At 34.8% G+C, this 25,048-nt stretch overlaps 1 protein-coding gene across 1 annotated transcript in view; it reads right to left on the bottom strand.

Annotated features, from left to right (window-relative positions):
* The window catches only part of LOC150087228 (CAP-Gly domain-containing linker protein 4-like), a 224,021-nt gene that overhangs the window by 42,801 nt on the left and 156,172 nt on the right, over positions 1–25,048 (bottom strand). The window lies entirely within an intron of this gene.

Here is a 25,048-nt window from a genome sequence, read left to right as displayed (position 1 = left end):
TCGTTATATAAAAATGTATGGTTTTCATTAATGACACGAAAAGCTAATTCTGATGCTGCTGAACGAGAAGCATGTACTGGAGGATGCATGCTGTTTTATTTGAATATTCAGCGGAAATCACGTAGATCCTTGGTAAGACGAGTCACAATCACTGCAAGAAATGTTGAATACCAAGTCATTTATTTGTGTCGCAAAAGAGGAAAGGACTTGGCCTTGGCGATTGTTCAGTATAGCATGTAATTTCCGTATTGGTCTGGCCACAATCTTAAATTCAGTATCTTTAAAGAATCTGTTAAGCTGCTTGTGCCATCGTTCAATGTATGGGACAGAATAAAGTATTTTTTGATGTCAGTATTGTTGGTTAGTATTGTTAGTTTTTTGTATCCTATCTTTAGCTTGTACCCTAATTTGGTTTATTGTGTTAAGTTGATTCATAAACCCTGTTTACAAATCTGTTGGTGAATATCTGTATTTCTGATTCTAAAGCAAATCCATCATTGAATATTTATAGACACTGAGAAACTGATTAAAGATGGATCTTTTGTAGGTGAACAGGTGATAGCTGTTATAATGTAGAAGTACCAGTGTTTGTTGGTTTACGATAGACGTTAAATTGGATTTTATTCGCATCCCAAGTAAGCTTGAAATTTAGAAAATTTATTGACTTAGTATCCATATTTTCCCTTTCCAATATAAAATGTCTTGAATAGTGCTACTAGCAGCAATAACCAGAACATCGTCTAAATACCTCCCAGTTAAAAAAACTACTATACATTATTTAATAACCTTAAGGACTGTAGACTCTGCGATAATGATCATTTATTATCACTGAATATTACTTCATTATATATGAATGTAAACATTGAATACACATTAGATGTTCTTTGGGATATGTTTAATAATAACTCTATACCAATTAATTATACGAAGCTTTCTATTAAGAAATTTTTCACTTAATCAAACTTTTAGTTGATCTTAACTATATCACCTTTTGAGACAAAGTATACAAACAAATTTTTGGTTTGCCAATGAGATTGAATATAAGCGTCTTAATATCGGAGGTCTATCAACTGAATACACTCAATCGTTTAGAGATAGACCTCCGATATTAAGATGCTTATATTCAATCTCATTGGCAAACCAAAAATTTGTTTGTATACTTTGTCTCAAAAGGTGATATAGTTAAGATCAACTAAAAGTTTGATTAAGTGAAAAATTTCTTAATAGAAAGCTTCGTATAATTAATTGGTATAGAGTTATTATTAAACATATCCCAAAGAACATCTAATGTGTATTCAATGTTTACATTCATATATAATGAAGTAATATTCAGTGATAATAAATGATCATTATCGCAGAGTCTACAGTCCTTAAGGTTATTAAATAATGTATAGTAGTTTTTTTATTCTAAATGTATCGCCTGTCTAAAGGGTTTTATAAATACTACATACACGTGTGGCAAAGTATGGAAATGTTGAGTTTCTGTAAGAAACAATGGGCCGAATAGGAAATATGGTCTTATGCAGTTTTACCTGATCGAAAAGTGCAGAAATGGTGTAAGTTCTTGACTTTAATTCCTTTAATTGAGACATGGTAATGTAGTCAATTTTTCAATATGTGAGGTTAAAGTTTTATTGTACTAATTAATCAAATTGGTAAATAGTCACGAGTCTACAAAAGATAAGTGGAGGTATTTGATGCAATTGAATCTAACTTATTTATATAATCAGTTTTTGTCAAGTATTACAACTGTATCTCCTTTATCTGCTTTCTGAATAATAAATGTCTTTATTTTTCCAAAATTCATGTAAAACTGAACTTGCAATCTATTCAGTTTAGGAAGTCGCATGTCTTTTATGTTAGTCACCACTTGGTTAACTTGTTGCATAAATAAATCTTTTTTGTGGAACATTACAAAGACCAAATTCAATCTGTATTACAAACTGGTTTTTAGGTAAATTGCGAGGTGGGAAATTATAATTTAATCCTCCTTTAAATAAAAGTGAAATTTGGTCCTGATATAGCATATACGAGGAAAGGTTTGTGGCCTATTGACATGTCAGTATGTTGGATGAGGGGGTGTTCGAGCAACAGCTGATGCATTTTGATTGTGTGTTAGCACATTGTCCGCATGTGTTTGAACTTGTATGAACCTGTCTTGATACCTGCGATAATGTATTCAATTTGTTAATGTGCCTGTTTTTTATATTTGTGGACTGTGCTTCACGTCGCAAATCCATGGAGGTGTTCAATGCAGATCAATCTTTTGGATATAGATAATTTTTGAATTTGTCCTGAAGTTTTCTAACCTGGGAAAGGTATTTTTATTTATTGGAATACCGAGATTTTAAGGCACGTTTAACTATATTACACAATGCTGCAGGAAGGGAGGAAGGAAAATCGTTTTTCAAAATTTACATTAAACTTTAATTTTTAATTGTTTTCAATTAATTTTTTTCTTTTTTTTACTGTAATTGTTTTGTATTAATCTTTTATTCGTTTTAATTTCTGGAGAGTATCGTAGAAGTGTTCTATGTATCACATTGAGGTAAATTTCTCTTATTCTTACACAAATAGAAAATTTGTTAAAAAGATTCCTCAAATATTCTAAGTTAAGCACTGAAATTTTGAAATGAATCAAAGCTCCTGTTCTAAATTTATAATAACATTTCTCTAGGTGAAACTGGGGAGGGAATACTATGAAATCGAAATTGAACTTTAGAAGCATTCCAGGGTACAACATAATGCATATGTTGAAAATTTAGTATAAATCTGCATTTTGATTCTTGATTATGTGAAAACATATTTTCATTTATGCCAATTTTTGTTCTCGTTGTAGTTGTTATTTGGTTTTTAGGAGCATTAGCAACTAAGGCCACATTGCTCTGGGAATATGCGGTGGTCATTCCCTGACCTTTCCGCATCCTCCGTATTTGGTGGTGACGGGCTCAAACCCCGGTCTAATCAAGAAGCATGTGCTACGCACTGCTGCTCTTTCCCACCTGGCTATGGAGGCGTCGCCAATTTTTGTAAAAGGGGAGGGAACAAGGGCTGTGAATTCACAACTGGACCTGAAAATTTCCAAGAACTAACAGAACATAAGTTGAAAATTTGGCCCAGATCTGACTTTTTGTTCTTAAGTAATATGTGAAATATACATTCTTTTATATGAATTGATTTCTGTGATGGGGAAGGGCTATGAGTGATCTTAAATTCTTTCCAAGGACCAAAGAAACAAACACTGAAAATGTGATATTGACTGAACTTTTTCTTATTAAGTGATGATTAATAATTAAAGAATTAAATACACTGGTCAACACACAAAATATTACTAAAACGGAAAATGCCCAATATTGACAATTTTATGCTGCTGAATGCGAAAATCACATTAAAATTTGTCGATTAGCTCTTGTTTTCGAATTACAGTTACAGTCTCATATTAGCGAGTTACTCTATATTATCTAATACGGCTCTTAGAAAAATGCATGGCAACACCTTAGTTTCAATACCACCATGCTCTTATCACGTTATTGGCAACTGTAGCCTCGCTGTGCATTGCATGATAAGTTGTTGTCGCAAATGTGTCTTCAACTTTGTTGCAGTAATCCTCAAATACAGCTAGGTACTGGGTGATTTCTTCTCAGTTAACGGTTGTTCTCTGTGAGATTGCTACCTCTCTCTCTCTCTCTCTCTCTCTCTCTTTTTATTATGCCCCGTAATTGTGTGAATAGTCCAGAAGACTTCTATTATGTATGTGAAGTCATGTTAGTTTCAAGAAAGCATCTCTTAACTTGAGCCATTAAAAAACCTACTTCTTGTACTTTGGGTGTAAAGTAGGCAACCAGGGCAAGAACTAGACTCCTCACATATGATGCACTACTAATCATCAAAACTCAAAGCGTGGGTGAATTGAAATGAATGTTTTATGCCTTTCCCAGTGTCCATGATATGGAGGGCACCAACAAATCACATCACAGACCGCTACTTCTGTATGGTGCCTCCTATTAGAAAAGTTTGTTGTTTAATTGGTTTTTAGGAGCAACTAAGGAAATTAACAACTAAGGCCATATTGCTCCGGGGATATGCGGTGGTCACGGGCTCGCTATTAGAAAAGGGATGACAATGAAGAAAAAGTGGACAGTGACGTAACCAAATATACCATCTGCAATTCATCCCGTGCCTCGCAGTGAAGTGCTACCTATTCCTGAACCACCCAACCGTTTTTCTGATGAAGATACTGTTGAACATCAACTTGATATATACGAAGAAGTACAGTAGCTGTCTATGTCAAGGGATCCACCATTTTGTCCAAACCTTTATCCTTCTAAACCACACAAGATCACAGAAAGCGAGCTTAATGACCTCATCAGGGATCTCTAACTGAAGAATAAGGTAGAGCTTTTGGCCTCAAGGCTACAACAGTGGAACCCTCTAGCTCATTCTGTGAAAGTGACATTTCGTACTCAAAATAAAGACTATGATAAATTAAATCAAACAGAAGGTGAACTCGCTGCATGGATGTTGGTCGAATGCAGTGGTTTTCAATCTTTTTTTAATAATGGCATCCCTACTCAATTTTCTGCCTGTTAGATTCAGTTCTCTCTCTCTCTCTCTCTCTCTCTCTCTCTCTCTCTGTGTATATATATATATATATATATATATAAAAAATATTAAAAAAATTTACATGATAGTTATTATAATATAACTATAAACAAAATTATAATTAATAATACAAATTTTATATATATATATATATATATATATATATATATATATATATATATAAAATTATTATTATTACTCATCAAAATTATTGTTATATATAATAATAATTTTATTCTTTATATAGAGGTACTAAATAAATATTAATTATATATCACAAAATTACAAAGATACCATACACCTTTTTATAATGAAATAAATATATAAATAAAAAAAATAAAAAAATAAGTAACTTAAATCCAAATTAAGTGGCACCCCTGGAATGTTGTTGTGGCACTCTGGTTGAAAACCACTGTTCTAAATGGCAGCAACGAACATGAGGCATGTTCCCGAAGAATGGTGACCATTTATAGATGCTTCTAAGGTTATTAAGGCTTTATTAGCTTTAAGCTTATTACACAATGGAAATATGCTGCCTTCAATACCTCTTGTGTATGCCGTCCACAAAAAAAGAAAAATATGCAAACACGGAGAACATCTTAGGTGTACACTATCAGAAGTATGAGTGGCAGATATGTGGCGATTTAAAGGTAATTGCCATTTTATTAGGACTACAAAAGGGTTACACTAAGTATTGATGCTTTCTCTGCAAGTGGGATAGTCACTACAAGAAAAGGAGTTTTTGCCTCAACGAAACCTGGAAACCTTAATGGAACCTTCAACGAAACATTTAACCTCGTGAATGAAAAACGTAGCATTTGAACCTCTGGTAGATCCAAATAAAATTTTGCTTCCACCACTCATCAAACTGGGGCTCGTGAAAACTTTCGTGAAGGCTTTGGAAGTGAATGGTCCTGCATTCACATACTTGCAAGAGAAATTCCCAAGGCAGTACAGAGAAGATTAAGGCAGGCATTTTCACTAGTTCACAAATAAACAAATTTTCAAAGACGAACAGTTCAAATGTGTCCTTAGTGATAGTGAGAAATCAGTGCTGAAAGCCTTTCAAAATGTTGACTGGTTTTCTAGGAAATGTTAAAGCCGGCAACTACAGGCAATTTGTGGAAAACCTCATTACTTCTTACAAAAAATTGAGTTGCAATGTCATTGAAAATGTATTTCTTGCACTCACACCTGGATTTCTTCCCACTAAACTGTGGTGCCATCAGCGACGAACACGGTTAGTGATTTCATCAAGATATCACAGCGATGGAACAAAGAGACAAAAGCAAACGGAGTGCCACCATGCTAGCCGATTATTGTTGAATGGTGAAAATGGATGCTCCAGAAGCAGAATACAAGCGAAAGGTGAAAAGGTACTGTGTTTGATCCAGGTATGTTCGTAGCTACATCTTACTGCCATATAAATAAAAAAAAATCTTGTATAAATATAAAAAGCTACTGTTTTCGAGAAAATAAAAAAAAGAAGCCACGTGCCATTTTCAGCATTATTTTTTTTTATTCTTAGTACCCCAAAATCTATAAAGTAAACTTACTTTCATGCCCGTAACAAGATATTACCCAAAATTTGTTGTTCAGTGTAATTTATAATTAAAATTAATAATTAAGTTTAACTAATTAATAATTATTAATTAATAATTAAGTGCAATTTAATTATTAAGTATGATTGACCTTAAAAGCCAGGGACCGATGAAACATATGCTAAAAATGTGATGCTGACTGAATTTTCTTATTATGTAATGCCTAAACATCTGATAACATACCACCCATACAAGTTAGATAGGTATAGAGGTACTAAATTTCAGTTGCATTCTATTTTTTTTTTAATTAATTGAAAAAAATTTTTTTTTTTTAGACTTTTTTTCTGTGATCAACTGAAGTAAAAAATTCAGTTACCTTCTTAGTAATTACTAAGATTATAACTTTACTGAACAGTTAATAAATTACTTTCTTTTTTCCATACAAATTGTATGAAAAAAAAAACAAAAAAAAACAGAAGATATAATTTTTGGATTTTTATTTTTTTGAATTTTGGGATGGCTTGACACATTTTTCTATATAACCAAAAAAATTTCATGCAAATCTGTCCATTAGGAGTCAAGTTGTTATGTGCAGAGAGGGACAGACACGGTGAAGACAATAGGCACTAATGTACAATAACATAATGCTATACGTATATATACTTATACACAGTGCTTTTTTTGTAAAAAAACATAGGTTCCGGTACTCATTCTTTGCTATCAGGAAAAACTGAAAATTAAAAGGATATGAAAAGTACAGTACTCTAAAAAAAGCATTTTCTGATATTGTTGTTTTAGCAGAAACGTTTTTGGAATAATAACAACAAATTAAGTATATTAACACACAGTTTATTAAGCATAAATTTATTATTCAAGTATATAAAAAAACAAGTAAAATGTGAGTAAAATAAATAAAAAATAATAACATAAGTAAAAATAATTTCATAATAAAGTTTTTGTAGAATATTCCAAATTTTTATTAAGTTCTCATCCGACACCCTATGCCAGGGGTCGGCAAACTTTGAGTGAAGAGCCATTTTTGATCTAATTAATAAAAGAAAGAGAGAGAGAATCCGAATAGCTGCACCTCAGCTCAAGCTGAGGTGCGGGGGACGAGAGTTTTTAAGAAGTGGAATAGAGTGGGATGGTGTTTATTAAAAAATATATTTTTTTGAAATATTATTTATTAATACTGAAAAAACGTAACAAACATCCAATTAGGTACAAATTAATGTGACTTTTGTTGATGAACTTCTTGAGCAAGTGTCTCTCAACATTAAACATGCTCGCATCGTTCAGACGATGGTTTCTTGATTTATTTTTAATATAGTTCATGTTCAAAAATATTTGCTCGCAGAAATAAGTCGAACCAAAAACTGAGAGAAGTCCAAACGCAAATATTTTCAAATTTATATATGGGTCCAGTAAGCTACTCCACACATTGAGCACAATTTGGTCTGCATTTCAAAGTCATCTATCGCCGTCCATTTGTGCAGAATTGCAAGGGCAGCCTTTTGCCTCCCCAAATCCTCAATTTAAGTTTTAAAGCATTTTAGTCTTGTACTCCACATGTCCTTGATATTTAAGTCCTCTAACTCCATGTCAAATTGTGCTTCATGTGAGCTGTAAAGTTAAAGAGCCGCAGGTTGCCGACCCCTATCCTATGCCCACTTCTTTTCTTCTTCTTTTTGTTCGGTTGCTGAATGACGTTTCTGAAGCAGCCACGAATCAACGTATTTTGCTGGATCGAAGCGGGTCAGCAGTGGGCCTACAATTTTAAGAAATTGTAGTGAAGAAACTGTTTTTGCTATCAACGAAGCGCTGGTTGGGCTGGCGATCAGATTCATTTGTGAAAATCCTCGTTCACATTCACTCGATGAAATTGGTATCGTACTCAGAGCGTTCATCAAATGCTTCAATTTTTCATTTAACTGTAACCTAATTGACAATTTTCTAACTTCACTTTCACCAAATGCCAACAATTCATGTTTAGAAGGTTTAATACCTTCGTTGTCCTCATTTTCCTTCTCTCGTCATCAGTATTGTCACTAGTTTTAAATTTAAATTTTTTCTTTTCTTTTTTTTTTTTTGAAACCGTCCAAAATGTCAGTGTCATTCGGATATTCAGGTACTGTGACCCAGTAAACAGAGATAGAGAAAATTTAAGGAAAAATGTGGATAACACACTTCTGCGAAACAACAGATGAGTATTTGTCGGGGTAAAAGAAAATCACTTTTAGAATTCTCGAACGGGGCGCTTATGGTTGATTCACAGAGTGTCCAACCTATGGCCCACAGGGAAAGTGAAATAAAACAGCATTTTAAATTTTACTAATTATCAAAAAAATTCTCATTAAATTCTCATTTTGTACTTAACAAAAGTTTCGGATATTTTCAATTTTACTTTTACATGCAACAAGATGTGGAAAATATAACACACTAAAGGAAAATAACTGAATTTTTTTCAGTTATTTTTCTCCTCATCCTCAGTATGTGGTCGGATAGGTTTTACCAGGTACCACTAAGTTGTAGAATGGTAATCCCTTTAGCTCTCTTATTTCGCACAGCAGGACTAATTGCCTAAATTGCCTGAAGGCCAGAAATGCGATCAGTGGGTACCGAGTTAATTCTCTCCTAATCTGTTCGCTATATGTATATGAAAATTTTCTTCACCCAATGTGTTTATATTAACTTCCAAGGGGAATACTGTATTTATGTAACTTCCAAGGGGAATTCAAAATAATTCGCTATAAAAGGACTTTGTTAAACAGAGGCTCGACGGAGTAATTTAGAATTATCAAAATGGTTATATAGTTTTATATAGAAAATATCTTAAAAATAGAAAGTAAAAAATGCTAATTTAATTAAATTATTGTAAGCTTATTTGAATAGTAGGTAAACATGTGAAAAACATTTACGGAATATTACAAATTTCAAAGTGCACTGCATCCAAATGTCACACGTCACTGTTAATAAAGGTGCCGTCCCAAAAAAAAAAAAAAAAACACTGCTTATACATGTATATACACTGAGTGATCACTGAATTATGACAACCTACCAAATACTTCGTAGGTCCACCTTTTGCCCTCACTACAGCAGCTATCCGACGTAGCATTGATTCAACAATATGTCGCAAGCATTTGGGAGGTATGGCCAACCAAACTGTGCGTAATGCAGCCAGCAATGCAGGTATGGAGGCAATTGGTATATCCAGATGCCAGATACCTTTCCATAGTGTCCCACAAGTGCTCTATGGGATTGATATCGAAGGAGTTCGGAGGCCAATCAATATGCTGGAAGTCAGAACTGTGTTCCTCAAACTATTCCTGCACAACAAGTGCCCGATGGCTTGACACATTGTCATCTTGGAAGACACCATCGCCATTCGGGAAAAAGTGTAACATAGCGGGGTTTACACAGTTAGCAAGCAGTTGCTGATAGAAGAGACCACTGAATCCTTGTTCCACATACACCAGGAGTCCAAGTTCCTGCCAGTGAAACATGCCCCACACCACAGAACCACCTCCACCAGCCTGCACTTTTGATGCCTTGTATGATGGATCAAGAGCTTCATGTTGTTGATGCCAAATCCGTACATGACCATCCACGGTGTAGAGTAAATAACATGTTGTTATTTGGTTTTTAGGAGCATTAGCGACTAAGGCCATATTGCTCCGGGGATATGCGGTGGTCATTCCCTGATCTTTCCGTATCCTCCGTATTTGGTGGTCACCCGTGACCACCAAAGTACGGAGAACCCAGTCTAATCAAGAAGCATGTGCTACGCACTGCTGCTCCTGCCCACCTGGCTACGGAGGCGCCGTAAATAATGACCCATCCAACCAGCACACCTTCTTCCAGTCTTCTAACGTCCAACTTGCATGCTCTTTGCACCAGACGAGTCTTTTACGCCAATGAACCTTGGTTATGAGAGGATGCCGTAGGGGTCGTCTGCTGGTATAGCCCATACGTGAAAGCATGCGATGCACGGTCATGCCAGATATTGTTCCGGGTTGGCCCATGTTGTACTGGGTAGTCAACTCTTGAACAGTACTGTGCCTGTTCGCATTGTCGGACCTGGCACTCACTCTAACTACAACCTTTAACCTTTGAAGTTTTGCCACCGGGTCACCATTTGACCATTTTGACTCCACTCCTGGTATACTTTAACTACGGCAGCTCTTGAACACCCCACCAGTTCAGCCGTTTGGGAAATCGAGGCACCAGCTCATCAAGCTCCCACAATCTGTCCTTTATCAAAGTCCGATAAAGCGTTCCTTTTACCCATCACGCTCAGAATTTTACTACCTACTGAACCACTAACATCTTATCTATGCTAAGTAGGTAAACTAACTGCGTACTCTTGTACCCCACATGGTCAATGGGTCACATTCACTTTTCATAAGGGTGGTCATAAATCAGTGAACGCTGTGTATATTTATACGTATATTAGTTATATATTCCTGAGAGGAGGCTGTGCGAGTGAGGCTAAATCATATGAAATTAGTGATGTGTAATTACAGATGATTGTTTATTAGAAAAACCTTTCAGCATAAAGGCAAGTGAGGCTCCCGGAGTTGATGGCATATACAGGGTAGTTTTGAGAGAGAGAGAGAGAGAGAGAGAGAGAGAGAGAGAGAGAGAGAGAGAGAGAGAGAGCACGAATGAGTGCAGTGAACCATTGAGGTTAATATGAGAGCATATTTGAACCTGGGGAAGATTCCTTTCAAATGGAGAAGTGCTAATGTATCGCCAATACATAAAAGCAGTTCTAAGAACGAAGCTGGTAACTGCAGACTGGCAAGCCAGACATCTGTGGTAGGAAAAATCTTAGAGGCAATGATTAAGAGTGCAATCCAGGGATATTTAGATATATATGGCATTCTGAAAGACACACAACATGGCTTTGTTAAGGGAAAATCATGTACAGGCTGGCCTCCATTAATTCATCTCTTGAGCGCATCGCGAAAAATGGAAACGCGTTAATCGAATATAATAATCAATAGAAAAAATTATAATTGGTTTGCGACCTTCAGGAATATCCATAAAGAATTTAAAAATACTTTTTAAATACCTGTATACCATGTAAAATATAATAAAATATTTATTGCATAAAATACATAATGAAGAAACTATTTGCTACAGAAATATTTGAACACAGTTGGTTGAACAGTTTTGGCTTATTTTTTCATCATACAATTTCCAATAGCCGACAACAAGCTTCTCTAGGCCCTGACAAAATAATGTTTCTTTCAATTTTAGGATCAACATCCATTAACTTTTATTTAAGGTTTTCTGCGATACGAAAGATTTGGCCTATTTCTTTTACTGTTATCACCTTTGCAGTAATATTTTCGTCTGGCTCATTCTTTTTCTTCATCTTCTTCGTACTCGTGCTGTTCATCTATTTGAAGCAGATTGTTGTCCTTCTGTTCGGAATCTGAATTCAGCGATTTTCGAACGTTAGCCGTATCCAAGTCTTTCAAACTAAGGTCATTACCAATATTAGTTATGTCTTCAACAACTTTTTGAACTGCATCTTTGAAGCCAGCAAAATCATTTGCACAATGGGGTAAAAGATGCTTCCAAACTGCTCTCATATTGCTGGCTGTCACTTCTTCCCATGCTGCATGAATGTTTTGAATGGCCATTCGTATGTTATATTTTTTTCAGAATACTGGTACAGAAATTGCATTATTGTCTCCTGTTGTAGCTTCAAGTGCCTGTAGAAATGTTCTATGGAGAGAGAGAGAGAGATAGTAAGCTTTGAAAGTTGCAATCGTCCCTTGGTCCATGGGTTGCAATAACAAAGTCATATTTGCCAGTAAAAAACAACTTTCATATTTTCATTTAAGTCACCAAGTGCAGAAGGATGTCCAGGTGCATTATCTAAAAGCAATAGAGCTTTAAAAGTAAGATTATTTTTCTTGCAATAGGCTTCAACTGTTAGACAGAAATAAGATGTAAACCAATCTTCAAATAGGGCTTTGGTCATCCATGCTTTTTTATTTGAACGAAAAATGACTGGAAGAGTGCGATGGCTGTATCCTTTTAAAGCCCTAGGATTTTGTGCATGGTACACAAGCATGGGTTTCAATTAAAAATCACCTTCAGTGTCACCTCCTAATAAAAGCGTTAGTCGATCTTTTGAGACTTTATACCCAGGTTGGGATGCTTCATTTACAGCCAAATAAGTTTTAGTTGCCATCCGTTTTCAAAATAGGCCCGTCTCGTCTACATTAAATATTTGCTGATCGTTGTATTCACCATCCTGAATGATTTTTTGCAATTCTGCAGGAAATTTGGCTGCAGCATCTTCATCACAAGCACTAGCAGCTACTCATCAGCACTACCCTGTTACTTTAATATTATGCAGTTCTGCTCGATTTTTTAAACGTTCAAACCACCCTGAACTAGCAAAGAATGTTTCAGTCTCCCCTTGGTATTTTGTTTCTTTGTTGTTGTTGTTTGGTTTTTAGGAGCATTAGCAACTAAGGCCATATTGCTCCGGGGATATACAGTGGTCATTCCCTGACTTTTCCGCATCTTCCGTATTTGGTGGTCACGGGCTCGAACCCCGGTCTAATCATTTGTTTCTTGGATCTTAGTAAAAATGTTAATACCTTTGCTCTGAATATTGTCCTTAGATAATGGAATTCTTTTTTGATTGCAATCTTCTATCCAAATTGATAAGACTTTCCATTTGTTCAATCATTATTGGAGTTCTGTTTCTGGTATTTTGTAAAACAAATGAAGTTGATAAAACTTTACCTTTCTCTTTATATTCATCCTTTCAACAATCAATATAGTTCGCATGGTAGACTCACTGTATCCTAGATCTCTTACGATTTTCTCATGGTTTGCACCACTTTCATGTTTTTTAATAACTTGAAGTTTTTCAGGTAAAGTAATAACTTTTCATTTTTTTTTTATTGTAATCACGTTTTTCACTCTTTCTTTTATCCATAATTAACAGGGGTAGAAATTTAGAATTTTTAAATACGTCTGCACGTGACTTTATTAGCAGGAGACAAACAAGTAGCATGTCTACTTCCGAGGATTGACAGAACACACTGAGGCGGGCAGCGGGCAAACGCTTGTTTATCAGCCGTCAGACGCTTAGCATGCAATTCGAACCTTTTTCAACATGCGATTCGAATTTTTTTTCAACTATCACAAAAAAGATCACGTGAACTGGAAATTTGCATCACGTAAACTGAAAAATGCGTTAATCAAACTCGCGTTATGCGAGGCCTGGCTGCATAACTAACTTTAACACACTATTTTAACACACTCAAGAGTTGGATTTAAGGGACAATTTCGACATAATTTATTTGGATTCCAGCAAAGAATTTGACTGTTCCTCATGAGAGGTTACTATATAAGATTGAACAGTTCGGGATTACTGGTAAGATTCTGAGATAACTGCTAGGTGGCAGGCAGAAGGTTGTGATTCGCAGATATTCTTCAGAATGGTGTAATGTCAGGAATTGGGTCCCTTAAGGACCGGTTCTTGGACCACTGTTGTTTCACATTTTCATAAATGTCATCAACAAAGGGATAGAAGGCGCAATGTCAAAATTTGCAGAGTCGTTAATGATGTGCCAAGCAGCACTCCTTCAGAATGACTTCAACAGAGTTTAAAGATGGTCAGAGAAGTGGCAGCTGTGTTTTATGTTGCTAAATGCAAGGTCTTACACATTTGGGGAATAGCAATCCACAAATAAATTCTATGCTTGTTGGGGTTGAATTGAAAACAGTGAAGGAGGAAAGGGATCTGGGAGTTACAATACGGGCAGAATTTAAGTTTTCTTAACAGTATAAACAGACAGCCAGGAAAGCCCATGGTGCCCAATTGATAATTTACTGAACATTATCCTGTACAGATAGGGAGTCATAATCCCACTATATAAAGCAAAAATTGTAAGATCACACTTGGAATTCAGTGTTCAAGTATGGAGAACTCATCTGAAAAAAGACCGACTTTGAAAAGGTCCAAAGACGGTCAACTCGAATGGTGAGATCAGCAGGACGACAGTATGAGGAAAGACTTTGATTATGTGGGCTACAGAGCTTGGCAGCTAGGCACCTCAGAGGTGACGTGATTTATGTTTATAAGGCACTGAGAGGTGAGAGGGATTAGTAAACTGAATGAAGGTTGAATTCTCACTGTTCTAAAGAATTCCAGAACTAGTGGTCATAAATTCAAATTGCAGGGCTTGAGGTTTAGATTAGATTATAGGAAGTTTTCTTTTAGCCATGAGTCATTGATTGTTGGAACAAGTTGCCCTCGCTGGTAGTTGAGGCTGACAGTTTGAATAAATTCAGAGGTCAAGTGGACAGTTACCTGTGTGAGAGGGAAGCATATAATTTGTATTTTCTTATCTACTTGTTTTTTTTTTGTCAGTGCAGCAAAAGACTATGGCTTTCTTGCACTATATGGCGCTACAAATCGCGCTTTAATACAAATTAATACTTTGTATTAATATACGCTAACCTGCCTAAATAAACAGCTTAATTAACCATCTAGTGGGCACACTGGTGTAACCCAGCAATCACAAATAATTTAAAAATTAATATTAATTAAAATTATATGAGTGTGAATTACGGTTTTTCTGAAGTATAGCATTCACTTTCAATCTTTACTGTTAATTATTTTGAAAATATAGCCTCACCCATTTTAGCTTTTCCCTGAGTTACAGTTCCAGATGTATGGTAACTGGATTTTTTTTTTTTTTTTTTTTGAAAATCCAGACAGCTGTTAACTAAAAACTGTAGCCATTATTAACCCACTGCAGGATGGAAGACTCCTCAACAATTCATGTTGAGGGAAATGAACCATAATCTGCCAAGCTGGTCCAGTGTGTGTTAGCAGATCGACCATATTTAGCAGTTGGGGGCTTGAACCCTGGTCTACTCAAAGAGTGTGTGCTACTGCACTCCCACTCTTGACTACTCAGCTATGGAGACCTTTACTAAAGGTATTATTTATCATTCAACGTAGTCAAAAAATTAAGAATTAAATTCTAAATTATTTCTTGCTTTTTTTTTTCCCTTCAAAAATTTAATTGGCGAGCAGCATACACCAATGCAGCTGATGTAATAACTTTTTTTGGATTAGCTTTTTGTTTTAATTATTAAAACATTTTATTTGGAAATATCAAAGCAGTTCCTAATTTTTTAAAAATGTTTTTCTGTGAATTCTTTAAATTCATTGAATTTATTTACTATACTCCTAGCACTGGTGTACATGCAAGTATACATGCATTTGTTCTTATTCTTAGTTACTCAAACACAGCTCATGTATTCACTTGTTCCATGATGACTATAAGCAGTTCTTGAAATGCCTAGCATCTTGCTTTCCAGGGTGTTGCTAATTCCAATAGAAGAAGTGCAAGAATCACTTTCCTCCTCTGCCTGTGGCTATTGTTAATCTATTAGTCTGTGTATCCCACCCCAAGCTAGCAGTTTTCCAGCCCACCTAACACTACCACACTATGATAGCATCAGCAAATATTCTTGCATCCTTTATATTTTAGTGTATCCTCTCCCTGTAGAAGCAGTCTTTCCTGTTAACAAGCACAGACCTTGGAAAAAAAAAATTCTACGCCACCAGCCTCGCACAATCTCTCCAGGGCTGAATTGATAACAAGTTCTCATCATATACTCCCTCCTACTGTATCTGGGTAGAACTGCAGATACTTTCAAATTTAACCCTAACTCACGACTTTTTCAACACTGACCTGTACTTGTTAAGTAAGTTCGCAGATCTCCTACTATTAATGTAATTAGTGCCAATATATACAACAATATCACCTTTGGTGCCCTTAAAGATAATTTCCGTTCTACAACGTCATCAACTTCTGCCCCTGGCATACATACCCTAGTCCAATTCCACCTATCCTTCTTGCACAATATATTTCCTGTTTCCCTTACAATAGAGTCACCAACTACAACTAGCTACTGCGGGACCAGCGCATTCTACCTCAGAGATTGCTGTTGTGTTGCCTGATGATAAAGTGCAAGCTCTGATGTTGATGGGCGCCCCAATTTAAATCCTTCGAGTGCATCCAGCTTGTTCTTCAAGCTCTCATGAAGACTCATAACAATGCTGAATTGGAACCTAACATCTTCACACTCTTTACATTGAGCACACAAACAAAGACATCCCCTTAGCAATATCATGTCCTGTTCCTGATAGTTCCACAAACATCAAACAAGCAGTACATTTTCATAAGGCTGTGATTCAGAGGACACCCAACCCCTTCAATTCTCCCCCAAGCCATGGGACTCCTACTACCCTGAGCCTTTTGCATGGTGCTGCTCTGAGGCATGATTTTGGTTCTAATTCAATATAATTAAAATATTACATTATACCTATATCCTAATGGAGTAATAATATGCACAGGTTATGCTATGAAGTTAAGTTACTGAACATATACATATATATATTTCAATATTGAGCTTAAAGCATATGTATTTCGTATCTTCTAATCAAGTTGAAGTTATATGTATTATGCTATAACATTACGTTTGTAAATTCTAAGTAGTATAATAGGTAATAAATTTAATTTTATCTATGGCCAACCTGTGTGATTCAAACTCTCTAGCAACCTATCTACACCTAATCACATATAATAAAAGCTATATAAATATTAATATCATATGTTATGGACTATGTGATAAAGGTAAGTTTATTAAAACACATATGTGGTGCTATAAATTATAGTTTATAAGCCTCTTCTGATACTGATTACACTGCTACAAAGCTACGTAGAACCTCCAATATCTGTTATATCAATACTAAAACAATGGTGAAAAAATTCGAACAGTCTTATCGATCCACACAATGCTGACAGCAGTTGACTGTGGTTTTTTAAGTGATTATAAGGGAAAAGTAAAAAATAAACAAATACTATACTACTAAATTTAAATCAACAGTTAAAGAAAAACTGTAATTTCAATCAATAAATAAAGATCCACTCAGTGGCTCTGGAAAAAATGGGTAGTTCTTTTAGCCTCATCAGCAGATGAGTTGCATTCCTTGGGTAGCCTAATGAGAGTTAATAGCCCATTAAATCAATGACTGATATTCAAATGGCTACCTTTCAAAATATCTGTAAGTGTCATACTGACTGTATGCAGAGCAATGATAGCAGTATTGTTCTTTCAGTATTCTTTGTCCATTCACTATTCAATGCATGCAATTCAACTGCTAATTTCATTGGCTATCTGTGTACACTTACAGTCAAAATTTATTAGTTATAATACTGCTGGATCACAGCTTGTTGATAACTGCACATTCAGCTTATTTTTCTTCTGTAGCAACAGCATTATGGCATGACCAGATACATATACATGTATATTTTCAAAATCAATAAATTGTGTAGATATGATAAAAAAAAATTTAAAAATCAAGGAACATTTAACTTTGAAGTTCTTTGAGAGAGAGAGAGAGAGAGAGAGAGAGAGAGAGAGAGAGAGAGAGAGAGAGAGAGAGAGAGAGAGAGAGTGTGTGTGTGTGAAGTGAGTTTAATAAGAATGGCATTTAAATCACTGAAGAAGTGGTGCAGGAAGTATCACAAAATGTCTAAGACTTATCTGTTGCTTTAACAATTAGGGATGTAATACTGGCACCCCTAATTGTTACAAACATGGGAGCACTACACCGGACAGATGTAAACTTCCTTTTTAATTTCTGGAAAAAGTTGATAATTTTTTTTTATTTTTGAAGTGCTCAATGTCAATATTTCACATTTTCTTAATGGATTATAATTGTATGCATTTTTTAAAACTATTTAATAAAAAAAAATTAATTCTGTTGAAAACTAAAAAAAGTTATAGGATAAAATATAAAGGTGAAGCTATTAGCCTCTTTTATTTTCTAGCTTAAAACTGTTAAATGCGTAAAATTTAAAATGTATGCATACATGTATTTCTACTTACACTATGTATAAACAGTTATAATATATTTCCTGTTTTAAAATTTTTTTATAACTATGCATATATTAAATGCTGTTATTCACTCCCCAGATGTTTTCAAAGTTTCATTCAAATTTGGTGTGCCGCTAATAGCACAAAATTTAAATATTACCCACACTGCTAAGTCATTATCTCAAGTGATAATCAAATTGTGTTTATTATTTAAAAATAATAATGAATATTTCAAAACAAAGTTTATGACCATTAGAAACCATTTATAATTGTTAGATCGCATGGGAGAGTTTTATAAACTTAAGTAGAAATAAACACATAATTCTAAGCTTGATGCAACAATTTTTTTTGAGGGAATGTTGAACAACACCATAACAGCAATATCATTTATTAGATGGCAGTTTCATGATTCAGAAATTTTAGCTTTAAATATTTAGTATAATTTCTGATATTTTTTAAAATTTTGAAAATGAAAGAACAAGTTCATATGTTTTAAAGTTCATAAGTTAAGGATTGTCTGCATAATATAAAATATTTAAATAACTAACTAGTGGGGAGGGAATATATATATACAGTAAACCCCTGCTATTCGCGGGGGTTACATTCCTGAGAAATGCCGCGAATACTGAGTTATGGCTCCCATAGTAATAAAGGAGTTCCGTTCCAAAAATTATATCATCAAAAATCATATGTATTATATGTACCTTCATAATATGACTATGTACATAGACAGTACATAGTGAAATGCAAGCATAAGGCATCGAAATGAAAATAAGAAACAATTTAATAAAATGAAAATAAGAAACAATTTAATATTAAATGTAATATTTATTAGAAATTTCAAACAAATCTTTCAATCCAGCACCTTTGCTATAGCTAAAAAAAAAAACTTATCCTGCCAGTGCTACCACCAGTTTCGCTAAAGCGTTGATAAAGGAGTTTTGTCTTTTCATGAATGATGACTGAACTCAACGGAATTTTATTTTGAGTTCAGTCTTCTATCCACAGATTCAAAGCTTCTTCCATTTTTTCTAATTTAACATCACGAGTTACAGAGCAAATTTTTGAAGCAATTAGTGCGTTTTCACGGACACTACGGCGGATTTTTTCTTCCGATTTCTTGATTGATCGTATGATTGATTCATTGATTTTATAATGTTTCGCCACTGACGAGACACTTTCACCATTAGAAATTTTGTCTAATAACTGAATTTTATTCGCTAATGTCATCACCTTATTTGATCTTTTCACAATTCCCTTGTTATTCGTAGCCATATTTTTGTAGGAGTTAGAAAGGAACTTGTCCACAATAAAGTCACTTTCTTCCGTTAACACACTCAAAAAAGTCTGTTTTACACTGCAAAACGGTAGATTTTTCACTTTTGTAAGCATATCAATTTATAAATTGATAAATTTATTCAATTTATAAGCATATAAATTAAAAGCAAATGACGAAACCTGCCATGACAAGTGCATAACACATACTGAACAAGGATTAGCGAGAAACATCCACGCTCGCGATTTTGTCACCCCTCTCCCCCCCCACCTACTGAGCGCTGGTTTGACCGGGAAAGATAATTTTAGCCATACCCATGTTTTTTTATGGCGCAAAATGTTCACGGTGATTTAAAATTCACATTTTTTTTAGGTTTTATTTTATATTAAATCAGCGACCGAGAATACAGATACCGCGAATAGCGGGGGTTTACTGTATACATCTTATTCCTATCTATTTGGGGGCCAGCTCTTTAAGTCATTCTGTCCCATTGATTTCTATCTTGGATCAAATTCTTTCTAACTTTGCACTCTTCCATGTCCCTTTCCACAACCTCCATCCATGTTCTTTTAGACTGTACCTGTTTTGTTTATCTGCCCCGCACCTTCAACACAAATCCAAGATCCTATTTTTTGGTCCATCCTCACTCCTTCTCATTACATGTCTAAACCATCTGTCTCCCCCCTTATATTATCCTCAATTGGTGCAACCCCCCAGGCTTCCTATAGTAATTCATTTCTCACTTTTTTTTTTTCCTGGAAACTCCACTCATCTATCTTATAATTTGCATTTCTGCCATATGCCGTGGCTGAAATGTCAATTTTTAATATCCAGCACTTATATAACATAGCTGGCCTAACCACTGATTTATAAATCTAACCCTTCAGCCTAATTGGCCATCACTGGTTACTCAACACACCACTTGCCTATATAAACTTCAGCTATTTATCCAACACAAATTCTTTTGGTCACATCCTTAATAACCCTATCCTACTGCATTACCAAAGCCAGATATGTGAATGAAGTCCCCTGCTATTCCTCCTGCTCTTCTATCCTCACTACTATATCTTCTCTGTTTCCACCTCCAAAACTGCATTCCAGGGCATTCTGTTTTAGCCCTGCTAATCCTCAATCCATTCCCTTCCATTATCTTTCCCCAATTCACCATTCACCCCCTCTTTCATTCATCAATCAGAACTAGGTCAGCAAACATCATGGCATACTCCACCTGAATGTCTCCTGTCAAGCCATCTAACATCACTGCAGAGAGAAGAGGATTCAGAGCAAACCTTGAGGTAAAACAACCCTCACAAAAAAAATTCATCAGTCTCTCCACAAATACTCCTTACGCTACAGTGGCGTAGCTAAGTTTTTTGGGCCCTTAGGCAAGAAATCATTTTGGGGGCCTTATTTTCATTAAAATATATTTTAATGAGGTATAATATAAAAAAAATGTTGAATGATTTTAATAACATATGTATTTTATTTATGATTTCTTTTCAATTTTACAAACATCAAAAACATGAAAATTATTATTACAATATGATCCTACTTATTAAATACAATTTGACAAACATAAAACATTATACCATAACTAATAAATTTACGAAAAAAGCTAAAATGTTACTTTTAGCGCTTTTCCATTTGCGAAATCATTAATAAAATCCATTTTACTGGCATATTTATGCTCAATAGCCAACATTACAAGATTGTACAGGCTACTTTGACTGATAGCATTTCTTTTATAATCTGTTATTATTCTTAATTTACTAAATGATCTTTCAGCAGAGACAGCTGGAAGGGTAAAAAAGAACATAAATAAGGTAAAAAATTTGTCTGATAGGCATGTCTGCTGATAAATCTTGTTTAATAAGTATGATTAAATTACAATATTGAATTGGCAGTTGGGGAGAGAGTACCATGATTACTTGATTACTCTTTTATGAGATTTTCACACTCGCTTAATACATCAGCATTTGACGTATTATTTTTTTCGGTTCTGGTATTGCAAAATAATTTTTTACTAACTTCATACTTTCATAACGATTTTTAATTTGTATTATAATTTTGTCTAAAACAGTAAAAAACACTGATTAAAAAAAAATCTCTATTATTAAACAAAAAATCTGAATCTAATTCATCGTACTGTCGTTTAGTTCTACGTTGTGGTTTGTCTTCAAATTTAGGATCTACCCCAAACTCCTTGGCAATTTGCTCAGATTCGTATTTAATTTGTTTGTATGAATTTCGAATGTTTTGTAAATTTTTACTGACTTGATCCAATACAGAAGTACATTCATCAAGGTCTATATCGTGCTTCTGTCGAGTTTTTGAAACATAATTAATTTTGCACATATTTTTTTGTTATTCAAAAATATACAAATGAACATAAAATCAAATGCCAGCATTTGCTTCATTATTCTAAGTGCTTCATCTCGGCCTGTTTTTTTAGTTAATTTAAGATTAATTTCTGTCAAAGCTTTCATAATATCTGCAAAATGAACTTTCACAGCTGTTATAGACTGTAATCTATCAGACCAGCGAGTAGGGTTGGGTTTTTTTAATGTAACTTCAAGATTTGCCAGTAAATTTAGAAAGAAGATCGCATCTTTTTGTACTATTTCCAAAAAAATTATACAAAACTTATTTGAACAATGTCGAAAATGATGAAATGTTATTACAACAATTTACACTATCATTAATAATTAAATTTAAATTGTGACTTGGACAATGAATGTACTCTGCATTTCACTGGATTGTTTTAATGCATGACTGCACACCATTATAAACCCCACTTGTGGCATTAGCCCAATTATATCCCTAACCATAACATTTTTCAATGGGAATATTTAGTTTGTGTAATATTTTCATTATATTTTCCGTCATCATTTCTGCCAAATAATCATTCATGTCATCGAATCCTAAAAACGTTTCAAAAATTTCAAAATCTTTGGATTTTTGTTGCGAATTATGTGAACATGTCGTATAATAACACTTAATTGATTTTTTTTGTGAGACTAGTACAGTAATACCCCGACTTACGCGAACTCGGAGTTACGCGGTTCTTGATTTTTTTCGTTTGGCAACGCTGCCGCCCACTATCTTCAAGGTCGTTTTTCATATGTTATCGATATACGGTGCGACGGCGGAGAATGAGAGCGAAAGATGAACAAAATTCAACTTTGTTGCTTTTATGTTTTTTATATCAGTGAAGGGGAAACACATTTCACCATAATAACGTAAAAACCAACACAATTCCAGCTATCGGTATAATCGCAAATGCAATTAGATCGAGTTTACTACCAGTTTATAACAGATTTCACTAGCAGAAACGCAACTGGATTTTAATTGTTTTATGGTAGTAACCCCTAGAAATGTGAGGTGTTAATAGTGTATCTCTGCCTTTATGGTGTTGTTTATTCAGTTGCTACATGCGCGCAGCTTTGTTTATGCGTATCAAGCGTGCCTCCTCGTTTTGTAATTGTGCTTTATTCCCTAAAAATGAGTAAAATACTTAATTAAAAGGTGTGAAAAGGAAGCGTCCTGGTGAAGACACTGCAGATTCAGAGAGAAAAAGAAAAGCAATTATCGATAAACAGAGGCGGACTGGGTCAAAAATTCTTACCCGGGAAAATTTATAGTGGCCTCATACTATGGTTTATGGCCAAAATCACACTGGCCCACCGGGGTTTCCCCGGTAAGGCTCATGGCCAGTCCACCTCTGTCGATAGAGAAAAAATATGAAATTGTGAAACGCTTTGAGAGAAATGAAAGACCATGTAATATTGCACGTGCTACAGGCCTAAATGAAGCAACGGCGAAAAGCACATGACAATTGCAAACTTGACAGGTTGAAAATTGAAAAGGGCTCAATTGTAAAGGGCTTAAAAATTTTAGAAAACATAGACTCCAACGAAGAACGCGTTATAGCTACAAAGCAAGGAATAAAAAAAATTATTAGCTCGCTACGAAGAAATTCTGCGTGAAAAAAAGAACGCGCTGTGTCGTCAGACGAATTTGTTAGATTTTATGAAGACATCGAAATAACTTTTTTACGTAAGTCATTTGTTTTTTTTAATACATATTTTGTATTAATATGTATAAAGAACTGCAATTTTATTAATATTTTTCTTCTAAACTAGTGTTTTTGTTAGTCCTTGGTCCCAATTAAGCAAAATTTATATGTATTTATATGCAAAGTTGTACCCCGACTTACGCGATTTTCGTCGGACCCACCTATCGCGTAACTTCGGGGTATTACTGTAGTATCAAAAATTGAATAGAATGGTGCTGAATTAATTTTGAGTGTAATACTTTTCTTTTGTTAATTTGGTATCTAAACATTCTATTAACTCATTTTGGATAGTGGGGCTTAAATAAGTTACTGAACCAGATGGCTTACTAATAATTTGTTTCAGTACATCATCATAGTAGGAAAGTAAACGGACTTGCGATAAAAAACTGTTGTTGTAATCTTCTGAAAATCCTTCCCGATGACCAGGAAATGCTAAAGAATTTTTAGTCAACATAAGTGTAATCCGAAATAACCACACTAGTACCATTTTACAAAATGAGGATCTGTATTTTACTTGTTCCTCAAGATCTTTATCAATCACTGTTCTTTGCCACATTTCATGTATAGTACATGCCTCGATATGATGTTGAGAAACAGTTTTTAATCCGAAAAGATAAATTTTTCCAATCGCATAGGTCCTTAAGGTCTCCGAGGTGACAAACTCATGCTTCTTTTTGTTTCATCGGAATTGTTGATGTCCACATATTCTCCAAGATCGCTTGACGGAATAAATGGTGCAGTGCGTTCAACACCAATTTCCGACAAAGGCATGTCTATTATTGTTGAATTGTTTTCATCTGATGACCCTGCCTGATTTAAATGATCCACAGATATATTTACACCAACAGCATTTTTTTCTACATTTTCTGATTCAATACTGGTCTTTTCTTTACCTTCTTCTGGACATAATTCATTACTGTGTTTTGTAAAGATGATCTAATCATTTTGTAAAAATGATCTAATCGAGGGCACTCTAGTCACGGAAGAGAACAGTCGGTGGATTTTTGGCTGCTGTAAAGGGATAAGTATTTTTAATTTTTTTTTGTATTCTTTGTTAATTAACATAATACATTGTGTTTTACAAAGATATTAAATAGGTTTAGTAGCGTTCGTTAGCTTCTTATTTTGAATTTAACCAGCAATTTTTGGAAGTTACGACTCCCAGTGTTGGCACCAATATTGTTGAACTAGCCGCCATAGTAGAGTCGATAAGAAATAGCGTAATGTATATACATTGTGCTGCCACTTTATTAGGTACACTCCTGCTGTGCACACAAATGGTTTATCCCACAATGTTGCAAGTCACATGACCACAGTTGTGGATATAAATGCAGCTGAACAACTTTTCTAGTATCAGTTAAGAGTACAAACTGTATCAAGAATGGGGAAAAGGAGTAATATAACAGACTTCGAACATGGCATGGTAGTAGGTGCAAGACATACAGGACAAAGAATCTCTGAAACAGCAGTTCTTCTGAACTTTTCACGCATCACAGTTTCAAGGGTGTATCGAGAATGGTGCAACGAACAGAAAACATCCTCTCAACGGCACTCCTGTGGAAGAAAATCGCTTGTTGATGAGAGTTCAGAGGAGGATGGCTAGAATTGTGCAAGCAAACA

This window comes from Mastigoproctus giganteus, chromosome 4, assembly GCF_048544385.1.
Source record: "Mastigoproctus giganteus isolate SK-2022 chromosome 4, ASM4854438v1, whole genome shotgun sequence".
In the NCBI taxonomy this organism is placed as follows: Eukaryota; Metazoa; Arthropoda; class Arachnida; order Uropygi; family Thelyphonidae; genus Mastigoproctus; species Mastigoproctus giganteus.
Note: the sequence above shows the minus strand (reverse complement) of the source record. Positions and strands in the feature narration are given on the sequence as shown.